The 19,131-nt window shown below is 36.0% G+C and overlaps 1 protein-coding gene across 1 annotated transcript in view; it reads right to left on the minus strand.

Moving 5' to 3' along the window:
• The window catches only part of CACNA2D3 (calcium voltage-gated channel auxiliary subunit alpha2delta 3), a 397,031-nt gene that overhangs the window by 274,282 nt on the left and 103,618 nt on the right, over positions 1-19,131 (minus strand). The gene's annotated exons all lie outside the window — the stretch shown is intronic.

The raw sequence follows: 19,131 nt of genomic DNA on the forward strand, positions 1-19,131 counted from the left end.
ATAGGACTTCATTAAAATCAGAAAAATGAATAAATAATAATAACAATAATTTAAAAAAAACCCAATGAACCAGACCTTAAAAACAGAGACCAGGTTTTCTAAACCTTCAGCATCCATGTTTGGTGGTAAAGATTCTCAAAAGAGCTCAGCTACTAAGAATTAAAGAAAAAAAAAATAAATGTTATTTGGCCATTTCGGGGGGCCCCCCCCCCACCGCAGCGTCCCGGGCAGTTTTATTCCAATATCAGTTTAAAAAAAAAAAAAAAAACACAAAGGTGCTTTAACACTTTGGACTTCATTTTGCATATAGGAGCCTTTTTCCAATCTAAATAAGTGGGAGGTATTTCTTAATACTGCACTTGATCACAGGCAACTGAAATAAGTATTTTTTAAAATAACACAAGTATGGAAGAATAGAAAAACAGAGATCAAATTCTTCTACTTAGTAAATTTCAAGTGTTGCACATACTACTTTAACATGGTGTATAATCACAAGAATTTTCTATTATGGATGTAATGTTTACTGAATGACAGTAATTTAGTTGTGTTTTTTATTCTTGATACTCAGAACTCTCTACTGTGTTCTGTACTTTTGAAGGACAAAATAAGGTTTGTATTAGAACATAGCTACTTGAAAACTAATTCATACAGGGGTTTACTGCAGACATTCTCTTCTGAAAAAAGATAATATCCTTTCTGGGATGTTCTACCCAGGGTTCCTTCTAGTATTTTAAATCTGTCTTTTATTTCAGTTAACCAAAAATTCATCCATGTACAACCCAAAATTAATCAGATTGATCTGTCAAAGAATATTTCAATCATTTTATTTTCTTTGATGTATCAGATACCAGTAATGAACATTTATTTTCATATATACATATTTTTAATCACAAGGCAAGTGAGCTCGACTGCTCATGACTGCTGGTGTTCATGGCACTTCAAGGACAGCTGTGCACCCTTCTGCTTCCAGTTTCATGCACACACTTCTCTGAAGTCTTTGGATATAAACCAAAAAGCAGTCAGAATTCATATCAATTACCATACAATTTAAACTATAACAAAGTAAGAAAAATATCTGTGATTGCCAAATCAGAATAAATAATTCTACAACAAAAAGTGAATGTTTAAAGCAGAGCCTTCTTGGTTAATTTTGCATGCAGCACAGGTCACAGCCTTGCCTTCCCCATCTGGGTCTCATCTCACAGCTTGCAAACCGTATTCTGCCCAGAGGGTTTTTCACACCTTTTACCTTAGTGCAGTGTTACATGTCCCAAGAGAAGATAGAAAATTTGAACCCTAGTGATGCCCAGGTTGATATAGAAGAGCAAGAGACAAAAGACAAAGCCCACAATGAATAGCCCTCATTTGACTGTAAGAAGTCCTGTCTCATGTAAGCCCAGTTGCTTCTTACTAAGCTCTTTTAGCCTAATCCAGAACAGAGATGAAGCAGTTCAATGCCAGCAAATTCAAACCAGAATCAAACTGAGAAGTGCATCGGCTCACCTTCCCACAGGCAGAACAACACATAACAGTGCAACACCAGGGTATGTGAGGGAAAGCCACGACACAGTTCTGCAAATAAAACATCAAGTTCTATGGAAGTGCTCCAACTGCTCCTATGGCATTGTTGCTCTATGCCATATGACTAACAGTAAAATCACACCCTGTGACTTGGAAAATTGACAAATATTAATTTGACCCACTTTTTTTTTTTTTTTTTTAAGCATTACAAATAAGTAATAATAACAAAATTAGTCCAATTTTTTTTTTTTTTTTTTTTTTTTTTTCCCCCCCCCAGAATCATAGAATGGCTTGGGTCAAAGATCATTTGACAGGGAAGCCTCAGAGCACTGAGGCTTACACATTTCATTGACCTCAGAAGCTCATCTTTAGCATGGTAACGATCTGATAATATTTAACAAATCTAGCCTTCATTTCTTAATTACAAGGAAGGCATTTTACGTAAAATAAATACTCCAGTGCATTTCCAGAGGTATGCATCACTTCATAGAAGACCAAGAGCTGCATTACCATTCTGTGCACATGTAAAACACTGATGAGTATTTTCTAAACGCAACAGATCTAAAAAGTGAAATAAAGACCAAAAAAAAAAAAATCTTAACACGGAAATAAATACAGGGGAAAAAGGGATGTTTCTTTTTCTGTGCTGAAACACACACTTAACAGAAGAAAAATTATGATAGTATTTAATGAAATACCATTACCTAGTAGGCTGGAAAAATAATTCACAGCTTCATACGTAATTTGAATTGACCCCAATGTGTTTCAATTACATTTTTGCCACAGTGAAATAAATATAAACTATAATTCATACCCACATGTAAGAAACAGCTAGAGAAGCATATAGCAAAAAGAGAAGCAATAGCAAAAAGAGCTGGCAAGAGCAGCAGCACAGAAATGGAAAGTAACAATTGATACTCTATTGATTTTTCATTTAAATTTCAGTTGCTGTATTTGTTGTTCTGAAAAAATGTTATGTACCTCTCAGCACTCTTTCAGTACAACAGTCTCTGTAGGAAACAGAGCAAACAAATGTTCACTCTACAGACTCATCCCCTTGGACAAACAGACATAGACATACATGTACACTATGAGCTTCACCCTTACAAAGCTAACAAGAAAACTTATATTTTGGTACACTGAAGTTAGACAACAAGCATGTATTGATTTTCTATAATATTTTCTGTATATATTTTCTGTAATAGTCTTTAATTCCAAAGGTTCCTTTAAATATCACAGCACTACCACGAAGGAGACTGAGAAATCTGAGAGTGATAAAAATCTGTATAAATAACACTGAAACATTCTTATTCTAGAGCCAATGATAACCTTTTCAAGTATTTTCATGATTGAACAGCCATTTAGCAAAGATAGCTCAACATTTTGCACGATTAGAGATTTTAACAGTTTATAATGACATTCTTAGAGATTTTAACAGTTTATAATGACATTCTTAATACAAATTCCTATATATTTTTATTAAAATAAACATGCTCTAAAATCAGTGCTAGAGGGAATAAATGCTCACCAAGCTGTGATTACCCTGCACATAAAAGTCAAAGGCATCATATAATACTTATGGAGCAGTTTTTATGCTGTACAGCACAGTTTATCTGAAGAACCAATGTTAAAAGGCTGATTCTTACAATTTCCAAATACATAAATTTTAGGAAGATGAACTCACTTAACTAAAATATCAAAATGCATCACACGTAAGAATGGGAAATTAACTAGAGAATGGAAGAAAAACTGCACCCCCAAAAAGACACGAAAATGTTCACCAAATTACAAAGTCAAAGTTAGATGTTTCTAGTGCTACTTGTATCACAAATAATGTAGAGCAGATAGAGAGAAAAAAAATTGTTTTTCCTCAATAATATTAAAAAATCCCCCTGGCTATCTCTGAACAGGATTGTTTGCTTGACAAAGGTGAATGAGACAGAATGAGCAGGGAAAAAAACAGAAGCCAACAGAAATCAGGATAAAATGGAGTGGAGAGGAAAAAGGTGAAAATGCTTAAAGAAAGAGAAGAGGAAAATTACAATTTTTACAAAAAATGAAGAAAATAGAAAATAGGTAGGGTACCTGTTTTAACTCCTGAGCACTAAACTTATCCATAAAAGCTGCCTGACGTTACATTCCTTTCTCTCTACAGCAATCAAAACTAGAAGAAACACATTTCTATTTGATTGATTCCTTTCTCTTTTTCTAAGGTAAAACAATTGCCATGCATAGAGCCAGAAATGCAGCTAGAAATTTCTTCCTTCTCCAAATCAAACTGCCACAAATTTCAAAGGAGAACAGAAGACTGCTCTACCATCCTCCTAATACCACTTTGGTACTGATACTATTTTAGTCCATAGCATTCATAGTTTATATTCCATAACATTAAGATAAAAAAAAAAAAAAAAAAAAACCACTTCAAAACAGTAAAAAATGCTATATTATGATATTTAAACACAATACCACAAAGCAATAGGATATGAAAGATCAACCCACTCAATCGTAGATGCTCCTTTGTTCAATCCTTGCCTCACAGCTAAAAAAGTATCCAAGGAGCACAGCATGATTTCTATCTGTTAAATCACATCAAACATCTTCTACCAGCACATTCTTCCAAATTCACTAGACTACGTCTTAACAGTCCTTCAGTATGTTGCCAGTTAGAGCTGCTACCTCCACGCTGTGATGCACAGTGAAAAATCCAGAGTCTGCAAGAATTCCAGGCAGGATACTTTAAACCAGGGACACTGCTCTGAGAAGTGGAGCAAAGTAAAATAAATAAATAAATAAATAATTGTGTGCATAAATCTGTAGGAGGCTCTTATATTTTAGCATCTAAATATATTAATTACAACATGAAAAAGAAAAAAAAAAGGTTCAACTCAATATATTTTTTCATTTTTTCCTCATGGCAGCACATCTGTTTGATATTCACCATCTACACAAATCATAGAATCATTAAGGTTGGAAAAGACCTTTAAGATCACCTAGTACAACTGTCCACCTACCACCAATATTGCTTATTTACCGTGTCCCCAAGTACCACATCTACCCCTTCCTCAAATACCTCCGTGCACAGCCTGTTCCAATGACTGACCACTCCTTCCAGGAAGAAATTCTTCCTAACATTAAACCTGAGCCTCCACTGAAATCTTGTATAATTCTTCAGAGTGCACTGAAGATATGTTTTGGAGGTGAGAAGTAATTAAAAGCTTTTCTGATTAAATAACAAAAGGGAAGAAAAAATACAACAAAAAGCATAAACTCAAGAACATTCTAAGAACATAAGTTCATGCTGAAAAACAACTGCATGTAGGAAAAAACAGGGATTTATGTAAGCTCAAAACCTGTCTACCAGACTTTGTACAATATTGTAATCAGGGTTTCTGTCTCAACCAAATGCAAACAAACTTTGTAAATAAAGACAGAAGGCAGTAAAATGAAAAGTAATCTCACTCTCTTCAAGAAAATAATTCTTACATATTTTCTAGGAAATCTTCTGTTACATTACAAAAGAAACAAGCAAAAAAACCCACCAAAACAGCAATCCTCTATAATAGAAAACATTGATAACTACTAATAGTTACCCTTTTTCCAGGTGAAATACTTTGTATATCTTTAATAATCTTATTGATTTGAACATCAAATTTCCAATCAAAATTAACAGTAATTTAGGTGCGAACCTGCCAGAAATACTTCCTAAAGTGCAGCTAGATAATTATTTAAAACACAGTTCAACAGTTGAGTACAGTCCTCAGAGAGAAATCAGAACTTGCATTTCAATCATCAGAGCAATTTTCTTCACTGGCTCCTTCATTAGAAGATTATGCTGTTCATGTGGGAACACTCAGTAATAGATTACCAAACTGTTAAATACTACCCAGTTACCTTCCTGTGAAGTCCCAATTTTGGGGCTCATTTCAGAATGAAAATCGACTTTCTTTCCAGGAAACCAGTGAAGGAGCAGGTACTTTGATAACTTCTGAAAAAGTTTTTGGAAAACAACAAGATTTATTATCATGATTACCTATTACTTAAGGTAATAATTCCAGAGCCTAGAGCATTTCTCTTACAAGGAAAGGCTGAGAGACCTGGGACTCTTCAGCCCGAAGATTAGAAGAGATCTTATCAAATAAATATCTAATGGGTGGCTATCAAAAAGATGAGGCCAGAGTTTTTCCAGTGACAGAACAAGGGGCAATAGGAACAAACTGGAACACAGGAAGTTCAATCAGAATGTGAGAAAGAATCTCTTCTTTGTGAGCGTGACTGCACTGGAAAGGCTGCCCAGAGGTAGTGGAGTCTCCCTCTCCAGAGATATTCAAAACTCACTTTCCTTTGCAACTTGCTGTAGAGAACCTGCTTTAGTGGGGGGGGTTGGACTCAATGACCTCCAGAGGACCCTTCCAAACCCTGCAATGCTATAGTTTTGGTGTGGGTGGTAATTCCGCTGCAAACCTTTCTTACATCCACCAGAGTTCTGAAATCTGATTGTTTTCTAGTTTCTTCTGGTGGAGAAAGCAAAGAAGTTGTCAGAAAACATTTGGTGGTGCTCATCAGTAACCCTATTATTTTCTTTGCTCAAAAACGACAGCGTACGTCGTGCTGACGAACACACCAATCTGCAAACAGAGCTCTCACCCTTGCTGTTTTACTGCATACACTTGCCATAATCAGTGATACTGGTTAGGAAGCGGAGGCTGATGCTGACCTTGAAGGAACACTTGTTACCAACAGAAACACACGAGTCTTTAGACAGGCTAACAACACCAGCAGTACAATTCGTTTTTTCTTGTATTAATTAGAGCAGGGAGGTGGAGAGAATAAAAGTTTCTTTTCAGAAAGTGCAGCAACAGATGCTATTTCACTGTTTTTCTCAGTTACACAGTACTTTCTATGAAATTCCATCACTAAAACTGCTGCTGCTGAGCTTCAGACACTGGAAATTATTTAGCTTGTTACCTTGATGTTAGACAACTTCTAGTTCTTGTGGCATGAGACAGATACCAATCCTGCAAATAACATCATATCAAAAAAAGACTGCTCTAAGGCTATCAACTTCAATTCTAACAACTGACTAGGTAATGATCAGTCACAGTAAGCGATGCATCAATGCACAATCAAAGCACAAATTAAGAAAAAATAAGTTAAAAGCTTAGAATATATAATTATTGTAAATAACTTAAATTATCATCATTTATTCATTCAGGGCTGGAGGATTTTCAGGTTGATTGATGTTAGAGAGTTAGCTAGGTTTTTTTTTTTTAAGCAACAAAAGCAACAAAGAGTTCAGCTTGATAAAGAGCTGGACAAACAGCAATGAAACTGTAAATGGATTAGTTATGATAAAGTACATAAATCTTGCATGTACCAGAATGGTGATTAGGACAGCGTAATTAGATACATTTCTAAATTTACTAGCTCAACACTATATTTAGTTCTGCCATCTGAGATTGTCAGGGAAGAAGACCACAGATGAAGAGGTAAAACATTTGTCTGGTACTGTGTTTTGCTGTGTAAAGCCAGTAGATCAAACAAAATATATAAACTATGAAATCTGTTCCTATCACATTATATCTAACAGAACAGAAAGGAAAGATGTGGTTAATATAGTTTTCTTCTATTCTTTTAATTCCATAACTCCCAGTCATTAAGGTTCAGCTGCAGATGCAACGTGGAGCTGCTTCAGGGCTTTTTACAACATGATGTGCCTGCCCTGAGTACAGCAGTTACATCAGGCACTTCTCTCCTATATCAGTGCCAAGGGAAACATTCTTCACCATTCCACATCATCTATTTGTCTACAGTTAGGTCAATCCCTGGAAATGCCTTTGCATAATTTTTTAAAATTCCACTTGCAATAAGGCAGCCCCATTTGCAACATCTTGTTTTCAGTTAAAAATTTGTGTCACATTGCTTTCTTCCATGTAATTTTCAAATTTTACCTATAACATCGCTTCGCCAAACACCTTACAAAATTAAGGAGAGTTAGTCTGTGTGTGCATACACACACATGCCTTTAAATGTGCATCTCTGCACATACACACACATACTCAAAAGTAGCCTGCAAGTATCATTAGGACTCTTATTCTTGTTACCTATACGACATCCTTAAATTCAAGTGTGTGATTTGTTAATCCAGTTCACACATTTAAACCACCACAGGTCACTCTTGCTGACTTCAGCATCATGCTCCTACTTGGATGGCACTAGCCTTCCTGTATGCAAGTGCTGTCAAGACTTGCACCACGTCTGTGCAAAAATAGCTTGCCTTCCACTCCAACAGCTTGTAGCACCACTGCTGGATGCTCTACAGGTACAGAATCATAGAATCATTTAGGCTGAAATGAACATTTAGAGGCCACCTAGTCCAAGTTCACTGCAATGAACAGAGACACCTACAGCTCCATCAGGTGCTCAGAGACCATCCAGCCTGACCTTGAGTGTCTATAGGGTCTGTGTATCCACCAACTCTCCAGGCAACCTGTGTCAGTGCCTTATTGTAGAAATCTTCCTTCTATCCAATCTCAATCTGCCCTCTTTTAGTTTGAAACCATATACCCTTGCATCTAATCACAACAGACTCCTCTGAAGAATTTGTCCCCTTCCTTTTTATAGTCTCCCTTTAGACACTGAAAGGAAGGAAGGAAGATTTGGAATAATTATTTTTGAGTTCGCTTAAAACTTCCTGTTGGTAGGATTCATCTCACCTAACCTTAGCTCTTTCAAAGTTAAGCATCTCAATACAGAAGAGAACTAAACATTCTCCATGTGTTGAGACAAAACACTGAAGGGTGGCTCGTCCCATTCTAAATTCCAGTTTCTACAGTAAGTACTGGGAGCTTTTCCTTTCACTCTTTTCTATATTAGATTTTTAACTTTTATGACTGAAGTTAAGGTAGGTGAGTCGCACACCATATGTACCGCATAAATGAGCTAAAGAAATATGGAAACATTCCTATGTTTACTGAACAAGTCTTTAGGTAACGCTTTGTCCTGATAGCAGCCCTGGGATCAGCCACCACGCTAAAGTGCTTCTGCTCTACATAGAAGCACTAAGTGAATCCAACTTTATTGCTCTGTTCCCTCCCCATCTGCTTCTCTCCTCATCTCTGCACTAAAGCTCACCTCTCTCAAGTTAATTCGAGTCCAGCTTGCACCCTGTGGCCCACTTCAGCAAAATCAGCAGTGATGTACCTTCCTTCTAGCTTCGTACCAGATTCTATAACACAACAAAAAGTCCATCGGATTTATCACTCAAAACAAAGGTCAGTTTCACAGTCTGCAGGACCTATTTCAATTCCTTAGCCCAGCATTCAATCATGAGACACAGAGACTTGTCTTTACTTTCAAACTAAGCTCTGAAAACAGAAGGTATCACTCTTTCTCAAGGTTAACTGCACTGTTACTGACTTTCCACAGGGTCAGGATTTCAACTGCCAATAGACTAAAAATAAACTTAAAAAGAACTCAAAAAAAAAAAAAAAGAAGAAATCAAATTTAAACAGTTTTCTACTAAGATCTACCCACCTCCCTGCTGCAAGCAGAATGGGTGATAAAGATGCTCTAAGCTAGATATTAAGGTGAGTAGAGTATTACTGGGAAGGGATAAGGAAAAAAGCATTTCATGAAGAAAGATGGTGGGAATATCTTCAACAGATGGAGTTTGTTTGAAATTCAGATACAGTGAGGATACCGTAGCAAATATTTCACCTTTCCTAACAACTGACCTGAGAAGTTAAACAAATCTGATGTTAGCATTGTTACAATTCTATACTTTTATAACAAAAAAAAAAAAAAAAAATCAAGCTAGAAACTTCAATCACTGCTATGAATGTAAAGCCAAACTCATAAATACCAGAACACGTCAGAATGAAACTGTCTATTTCAATCTCAGTAATACTATACTATTATCAATGTGATAGTGCATGACTTAGTCCATATGATTTTGTTTGGTTAGAACGCTGATAAATGCCAAGACCTTTGCAGTCCTCACAGAGCAATGGCAGCAGGTATCCATGGCAGATATCACAGAGCAATGGCAGCAGGTATGTTACGCTAACCAGAATTGAACCATGCAATCGTTCATCTCAGACTAAGAAATTCAGCGTCACATCTCAGGTTATATGGGCACAGATTCCTTGGCAGACTTCAATACTTAAATGTACTCATTTCTGCCTTCAATCATAATCATTATTTAATTCTGTTCCTTTCATACTTGATTACAGTCTAGACATACTTATATTACTTTTCCATCCCTCCCTCTAAATCCTGAGCTCAGTATGCTCACGTGTTCTCCTCAAACTCCAGTACTAACATTTTCATACTATTCTCTACCTTTCTCTGGCACTTCACATACCAGCTCTAGCTCCCGTGCTACCAAACATTCTCTTCATGACCAGTAGTTCCCAGGACACTGACAATATCTCATTCCTATCTCTGCCAACACATACCTCCATTTTTTCCTATTCCTGGGTATACCATCTCATCGGCCACACCTAGAGTATCTCACGCCATATTTATAAATCCCAGAGCATTCCAATCCAGTTTAAAGAGATGCTGGGAACTATCTCATCATTCTCTGTTCTCCTTGTCTTCAGCCTCTCCTGAGCCACTGACAAACTTCTACTGCTGCTGACTCATTTTCTAGTGCTCTCACTCAAACACAGAGACAGACAAGATAAGAAATATCTCCTCTTAAACCTTCTTAATCTCTCCTGTGATTAGTAGGCATATGGACACACTGACAATCTGCCAATGAAGACTTCATTTCCAATGCCTGCTGCTGATTCAAGCTAAGACAGACTAATGGTGCAATTGCTCAACTATGTTCATGTCCAGTTACGTATTGAAAAATCACAGTGTAAAGAATTTTCAGTGATTTTACTTACAGATAGTTTTTTTTCTGATAGGTTTTCTAATGGCCATATGCCTCTAAGTGCAGATTTTCCAAATGATAACTTGATCCAGCTGGAACAGATTTTCAAAGAAAACCTTGCATCAAGGCCACATCCTTGCCAATTTCAAGAGTCGGTTCTCAAGTATAGGAGTGTTATAGTCTTAATGAAAAGAACATCAGAATTATTCTAAAAAGACTGAACGGATGCAGTTTTGCCTAGTTTCTTTCCTGGAAACAGCTGAAGTGCGAAGATAAGATTCCAAGCTTTTTTTTTTTTTTTTAAACCTCCTGAAAGCAAGCTTTTTTTTTTTTTTTTTGGAGACTAAAGACCACACTTCATCACTCTGAAGACTTGATGAAGTGAAGATTCTAGTATTAATTACAAATGTAACTTCAGACTAGAAGATAATTTAGTCTTTCATAATTTTGTATGGTATTTCAGCTTTGATAAGAAAAAGTGCACTGAAGCACTCTATTCACAAATTTATCTAGCTGATTAATCCTGAGATCTTAAAGTCCACACACTTGGTAACTAGACACTGGTATTTTGACCAAGAAAGATCTTCTCATATGAAATTATGAAATAATGCTGAAGCCTCAAAAAAAAAAAAGGCACAATTTTCCTCAAATATAGCTTATATAGAGATTATCTCTACACACACGAATACATGTACCCCAACTGTCTGTACTTCTTCATGTAAAAAAAGTCAATTTAAACTTACATTCTTACTGTATTAAACTGTACTTGTAATTAAATGAACATCTGCAAATTTCCAAACCCAAAGGAAATGCTGATTTGCACTCAGAACCTTATCTGCTTTACTCTGTAAAGGGAACGAGTTCAATTCCAGCAGGTTCCTTGTTTTTATTACGCCGTGTAACTTGTATTCTCCTAGTAATAAAAGACTGCTATACTTTCATGTCTTAATTAGTTTTTATCAGCCATTCAACATTTAATTAATGCAGTTTTATTTGGAAAATGAAGTAAAATATGCAACACAGCACCTCATTTCCACACGTCTCTAGATTACTCTGTGACCTAGGGAACTAATATCATAGAGCATTACCATTTTTCTCCATTTTTTCTTGATACTCAAAATATTCTTAAGCGCATTTGGGGAGCAGAATTAATGCTCACATAGCTAACACCTGCAGATTCAAAATGGACAAGCAAAGACTGTAACCCTACTGACAAATACAAATACATTATGTTTGCAGAGGAAGTGAGTAAATTATTACACTAATTTTCCATTTAGTTTGGTTTATATGAGCACACCATAGTCCGATGCTGCTGAGGAAGTTTGCCCCACTGGCGGAAGAACTCACACCAGCACAGACTGGCAGCTGCACTTGTATCTACAACCAAGAGCTCTGTTCCAACCTTCAAACTCTGTACAAGAACAAAAATATCAAAGTAAGTATTGCTACAAGTAGCTTAGACTCCCAGGATCTGTGATCATGAGTAATCTGCGCAAAACACCTTTTCCCCAACAAAACGTGAAGCCCCAAAGTCCTGTAGGTGCTCACTTTTTTTTTTTTTATGTCTTTCCAATCTAAACAACAAAAATGAGACACACAAAGGAGGGGAAACACTGAATTAACTCTTTTTCCAACATAGGGGTATACCTCCCATGTGTTAAATCCTTATTCCATAAAGCTGTCTACACTTTGAAGGCTGTGGACACCTTGATTTTGTACACTGCAATAAGTGTATACCTCACACTGGCAAAATTTGGTCAGAGCCAGGTATGGGAGCAGGTTGCATTTCCTCCAGCTCACCATTTGTACGGTGACAGAACAAGACTGCATTAGGCAAACACATAGGGCCAGCCTCAGATGTCACCTCTGTGTAACCCCACTGATATCATCAAAAGGGATTTTGTGATAAATATCCGTGCAGAGCCAGACTCTGAAATTTCTCACCCATTGGTTATGAAATCTGTTGGGCAATCACTCTTGAAGACTTCCACAGTACACTGGCCTTTTAAAAAGATTGTCACAACCTTTTAGCAGTAATAATCTATTCAAGAATAATAAATTTAATTTAAAAGTGATTTTTAATAACTGTCACCGTAGACATGTAGAAAATATTCATTTTAGTCCACAACAAAAACAATCACTGTTTTTACTACATGGGGATAGGAAGACAACTCAAGTCTGGCTAAGTAATTAGGTTTTTATCATAGATGCTAGGGAAAAAAAAAATAAAGAATTAAATGATAAACAACACTCCCACGTTTCAGAATGAGTTCTTGCCAGATGGAATTTTTTTCCTGTTTCTGATACATGACCATCTACATAAACAATGAAAGACCATATCAATTATGTAAAGTAGTAATAAGGAGTAATTACAACTACAAAAAAAAAAAAAAAAAAAAAAGGAAAAATACAGAGCAATGACATCTTGCATCAGAAAATTTCTCAGTGTTCTACTACAGCTATCAGTAGGAGATATGAAATAAGAATTGATTGAAAAGCCTTGGGAGGACGATTCAGTGTAATAATGCTATTTTTTCATGTTCAAAGTACTCAGCAAGCAGTACCTGAATCTCTTTATAGATATCAGCGCAGTGAGTAGAAAAATGAGTACGATAATGCCATTGTGGTAAAATTACTCACCCAGCAGAGGCTTTCTGATTTGTTAAAAGATCATAATTCATATTGATTTTAGTAGTTTATCCAATATGATCCAACATCCACTGTCAATAAAAGAATGTCACTAAGAAGAGATATTTCCTTTTTACATTCAGAACAACACATGCAAGACAGCCATAGTTTATATTATGTTTTATCCTTGTATGCAAGAAATTCATTTAAAGAGCTTTGAAATGCAAGCTTTTGTCAAAGAGCTGTTTGTAAGTTTCACGCTAGCAATGTCTTTATCATCTGCCTGTTCAGGTATGAACCAGACTGCTCAAGCATGAACAAATAACCTCTATTTAAACACGTACATTTCCTTACCGCTTTGCAAACATTCAAAGAGTGACTGAAAGTTCAACTTCACCTCATCCTTTAGAAAGAGAAACTAGTGCTGCAGAAATGAGATGCAGGTTTTCTCTCACTCAAATGAGACCCACATTTTGGAAAAATTCAATTTGAAAAAATTATAGTTTATGTTCTTCTCTAAAAGAAGCGTTCATCAAAACATACGAAGGTTCAACATTGCTCTTAAGTACTCAAGGGATGCCCTGATTGCTTGCAGTATGATAAACTGTATGTTTGTAAGATTTCTCTTTGTCTCCCAGCCTCAAACTTCTGAAATAAGGAGCTGCATCATGCAACCATCCTTCTTGGACTCCATCACAATCACTGACAAAAAATAATGAGAGATTAGATCTTAAAAAGAGCCATCTCGCTTACTTTCCCTGTACAGCATTTCACATGGAAGTTTTCATTAGAGAAAATCTTGTGCTTTTTTCCCCAATTTTCTTTAGACTTGCACGTTTTTCAACTTTAGAATTTTTCATCATTCCCACATAATCAATTCCTATTTATGGAAAAGAATAAAATGGGAATCTTTGCTTCACTCTCTCATTTCAAATTACTGTTAACTAAGGGCATGTATCCGAATTTTTTTCTAAATTCTGAGGTACTAAAAAAAAATAAAAAAGATGAGCATAACACAATTCAATCATTTGATTACACAAACTCACATAACTGAACACCGACCATCATATAACAAAGTCAGTCCTGCAGTTCTTCCTCTGCATCTGCACTACCACCAGATGCAAGTGGTACATGTACAAATAGTACATTTACAACACCGTATAACATAATTCTACGTCTTTAACTGATTTGTTCCATGAAAGCAAGCTGTAACTGTATAAAAATTTAACAATCAACAAACTCAAATATTTTATATATGTATATATATATTTATATTTATTATTATTTTTTAAATGCTATGGTATTTAGAAATCTTTTCAGGTTCTGTTACATTCTGGAAGACTGACAGGGAGTTGTAACAAAAAGAAACGTCATTTTCAAGACACTTCTTGTATATTATTTACTAAGAGTTTCAAGAACTACACTGTAAAATTTATAAAGACATGTATACTGCACATCTATACTAGCAGCATATATAATACAGAGTTACAAGAGAAAAACATGGTTTTTACCAGTGAGTTTACCATAATTCCCACTCTTCTTTCCATGATTCTCTATGACCTTCAACTTGCTTGTGAGTAATTTGCCTACCACAGAGCAATGTAATACTTCAATTTCAGCTAAATTTGTATGTAAATTTCTTGCTTTACTTCTAACTCAGTAACAAAGTCATTAAGAAATACTGACATACTACTACTAACTTCCCTAAGTTTTCTAGACTACTCAGGTATTCCCTGACCTAACTAAAAGCAATTGTTTGGGTCCCACATAATCCCACCTACATACGTCCTTTCCATGCAACCTGCTTGAACAGAGAGCAGGCTGGCATCTTTTCAGCATTGGACTCTCTGTTAGAAGGCTTCAGTGCGATGCCATCTGAGCATGGAGAATTTGTCCAAGTTTTGCTGCATGGTCACTGCCTCACAGCAGGGCTGCTGGGGCCGACTGGAAGAAGCAGGGTTCAGTACAGTCCTTGCACAAAGCATGAGATGCCTGGGCACTGAGGAGCCAGTGAGGGGGACAGTCAAGTCCACAGCTGAAACTGTCACACCAATGCTGTCGGCATCATAACAGCACAATCCTCAGCTCAGCTCTCCCTAAAAATAAGCTGCAATTTTTATTTCTTATGGTAAACAGTAGTTTCATTCATGGTTACTTCCTAGCCAGTAGTTTAATATAGTATTTTAGCCTTCTAAATACATACGAATAAAGGTAGTTAAATATGATTGCAAACGTGGAGACTTCCTAAAATAAAAATATTTCTACTGATTCTCCAATCTGAAAAAGAAAACCACTAATTATTTAAAACACAAAATATAAATCCAAAATTTTTGCGGGTCTTCAGAAAAGGCAATCATTTATCTTCAGTCGTTTTTTAACAGTAATTCACAAGAAAATAAGCTGTGCTTTGCAGGGATCCACCTGAACATGTGAAGAGGAAAAATCAAATATTGCAGTATGAATGTTTGACTACTTAGTGCATTCGATGCACTTCTTTGTGCTATTGATGAACATAGCAACCTAGCGATCTGATCTGCCAGACCCTAATAACGTCTCCAAAACCAAAATACTTAAGTCACTGAATCTGAAACATAAGTAGTTCATGCTCACTAGCAGTCTACTTGTGAAGTACTCTTTCCCCGCCACTGTTCTCTCTCCCCAGACTCGTAATTTAACATTCCTCTGTCAAAACAAAGTGTAACTACACCTATGTCATCCTTAAACTTTCAAACATGTTGCTTTTTTCTTCTATCTACTAATCAAATATTTTTTATAATTTAGCATAGGAATAAATACTGGTTGTTATACATAACATTTTCTGGAAATTAAACAGCACAAAATTTTTGGGGACAAAGGCTGCCACCTTTTGGCAATACTCTGTAACAAAGTCTGTTTTCTTACACAAAATAATGCCTTAGTAAACATTTTATTATATTATTTTAGAAACTTACATTAAGCAAAAAAGAGCTGAAGAAGAAAATATGATTCAGCAGAAGGCAGCATGAGAAAAATGTACCACCAGAGCTGCTATATATAGTGCAATGTACCTTCACATAAAAACAAAAAAACACAGCTATTTTTTTTGATGGCCACTGATAGTCTGACACAAAGCTCTGAGTAGCATAAGGAAATCTCATTTCTTTAAAAATACAAAGAAGGAAAACAAGAATTTTTCTTATGTACAAAATCTTCTTTTATCCACAGCACTGACTTAACCTACAAGTAGGTCTGCTCCATGTACGAGATCAGAAAAATGATTAAATAAATAGCAATTTTATCATGCTAATAATTTATTGCCAACCTTAATTCTGGTATTTCGCATATTTTCAGTGTTTCACCTTGGAAACGAAATTTTTAATTTAGGAATTTGAGATATATGGTTTTTGCCCCATTTTATGTCAGCTATTAATGTCTATCATTTGGCACAGTTACACTGGCATGGTCCAACAGGAAGACATTTACATCAATATGTTGCCGCTGGAACTAAGTAACCACAACAGCAAAAGACTGAGCCAAAATAAGAGAGGACAAAATGGATTTTCTAGTTAATGGATTTTCCCAGTGAACAGATTTCCTAACCATTTGCTTGTGACAGATGAACAATAAGAACTTATGCTACATCCTCATTAGAATTGCTTCATCAGGCTTAAAGAAATGCCCAGAAATGTCCAGATGTACCAAGAAATCCCACTAGTACCAAAGCTAAACGTATACTTCATCACCAAAGGGAAAAAAAAAAAAACAACCAGAATATCTGAAATCAAACTTATTGCTCTGTCAAGGTTGTAGTCATGTGTTGCAAAGGCTTGTGACAAGAAAGAAATTAACAAATATTTATTTGTTCTTCAGATTCCTTCTGGAAAATGTAAACCACAGTTAAAGTTTTCGAATAGAATTGCCTCCTTTACAGACAACTTAGACATAAAATTCCTGGGAGAACAATTAGAAAAGAGGCTGCATTTTTAGAAGAGTCTACAGTATCTTTGGAAAACAGTGATACCAAATACCCTGAGAGATCCAAAAGATGTAAGAAATACAGAGGACAAGAAAAGGTCACAAAAAGGACAAAAACAAGTGACAAGGAGGGCCAGAGGAAACTTTTGAAAGAATGAAAAGCCAGAGCATACGGAGGGTGGCACAGAAGTGAGACTTAGATAGCACTAATAATACAAAACTAAATTGTGAGGATGTCAAAACATGCTGAAATCATGTCAAAGAATGGACACAAAATTGCAGACAGATTTATCTTCAAAACAAATGCAACTATGGGAAGATCAAAAGAGTATTTTACTGAGCTTCTCAGTGCTGAGATTCACAAAAGCAAACTACAACCACCCAGACAGCTGAGCCATTTGGAGAAGAATGCAATTCTGAAGAGCTTCAAGAGGCAATCAGAATACGGAGGGATAACAAAAGCACCAGGTGTGAGTAATCTTGCCACCAAGTTACCAAGAACAAGAGGGAAACAAGAAATCAACTTCTTTCTTGGGCTATTTGGCCAGTTGGAGTTTGAGTTAATTTTTCAAACATTAAAAAATGCTAATTTTAATAATAAAAGTACAAAAATGTATTCAATTTACACAGAAGCATTCTGATGCTGGGGAACAGCGTTTGAAAACTTTAAGCTCAAGCGTGACATTGTAAATCAGTTACATTGCACACATTTAACATGGTGATGTATCTTGTACAAACATTCAAAAACTCCACAATTTGTTAAAATTAGAAACTTTAACAGAGCTTTCCCACTGATCATAAGAATCTAAATAACCTCACATTTACAGTCAGCCTCCTTTAAGGGCTAGTTGTTTTGAAAACAAGTAAATAACCTCATACCATATGGAATTCAATTGATTTCACTGAATTTCCATGGCATAATTCTGCTTTTACTAGTGGGACTTATGAAAGCAGATAAAGGGTAGCAGAGCACAGCAAAGTCTACTACCTGTCTGGCACCAAATCCCTCCGGCACAGATGAAGGAGGGATAAGGTACAGGCTTCCACATCACAAAATTTGCAGTCTTCGGAGCAGTATGGTAATACATACTGCTTAAAAAGTATTATGCTACTATCAGTAGGACTTCCATACGGGCACTGCCATGTTCCCAGTGCACATATTACACCACTTGCTGAAGAAAACAATCTTTTCCAAACCGTGTCCTGTTGGCATGTTAATGCCTTTAATATCCTTCCCCGGATAGCTTTTAACAGACTGAGAAGGTTAAGAGAAAAATGTTTAGGTCTGTTACATAGAAAGACTAAGCATAGCAGTATAGAACACTATCAGTTTATTGGCAGTTTGAGCATTCTTTAATTTTACTTTTTATATGTGCTGCTGCTTCAGTACACTGTCCCCTCTTTCTCTCCCCCAGTGTTTGGACTGTTTAGAAAACTATTTTTAAATAAAAATACATAAGGTGTTTCCCATGAATCTTTAAGAAGTAGCAATGTGGACTAAGCCACAAACCATTGCAAGGTCAATTTTATTACACAAATGTGCAACAGACCGTATAAATGGCAATTAAATCCCCAGGTTTTTGAAATTGTGATATTGCTCTCTTCTACAGATACTCAGCAGGGATATCCAAAAGGAGGCACTGAATCCCAGAGATCTCCACAGATATATCTAGCAATATATTTCAGTTCCTCACTTACACAGTCAAACATCAAAGTGGTGATGCATAAACTTACACAGTAATAAAACAGTACAATGCTGGTAAGTAGAATAGCACAACACTCCCTGGTATAAATATGAATGTTACTAAGTGAATTCAAATCACGTTTTGGATACAAAGTTCACGCTACCACCATTGTGCTTAACTGTCTGATGAAATGAGCAAGGTGGAAGAGTAGTAGAGTATTTTAATTAAACTTTACATGTGTGTAACATTGTATATATTAAATTTAATTAATTAAATTGTATTAAATTTTATTAAATGTATTAAAACAGCTGCAAAAACACACACTATGGAAAACTGCAGCCCCAACTGTTTGTCTCCAGCCCATTTTGGGAGATCATCATTCAGATATCCGCTTCATAGTCCCTTACGTCAAAAAGAGATTGTCCATAGCATTGTACCAGGCAAGAAGTATATCTTTAATTT

The sequence above is a fragment of the Centrocercus urophasianus genome, unplaced genomic scaffold, assembly GCF_019232065.1.
Source record: "Centrocercus urophasianus isolate 14NV4802_14NV808 unplaced genomic scaffold, USGS_Curo_1.0 seq_22, whole genome shotgun sequence".
Lineage (NCBI taxonomy): Eukaryota > Metazoa > Chordata > Aves > Galliformes > Phasianidae > Centrocercus > Centrocercus urophasianus.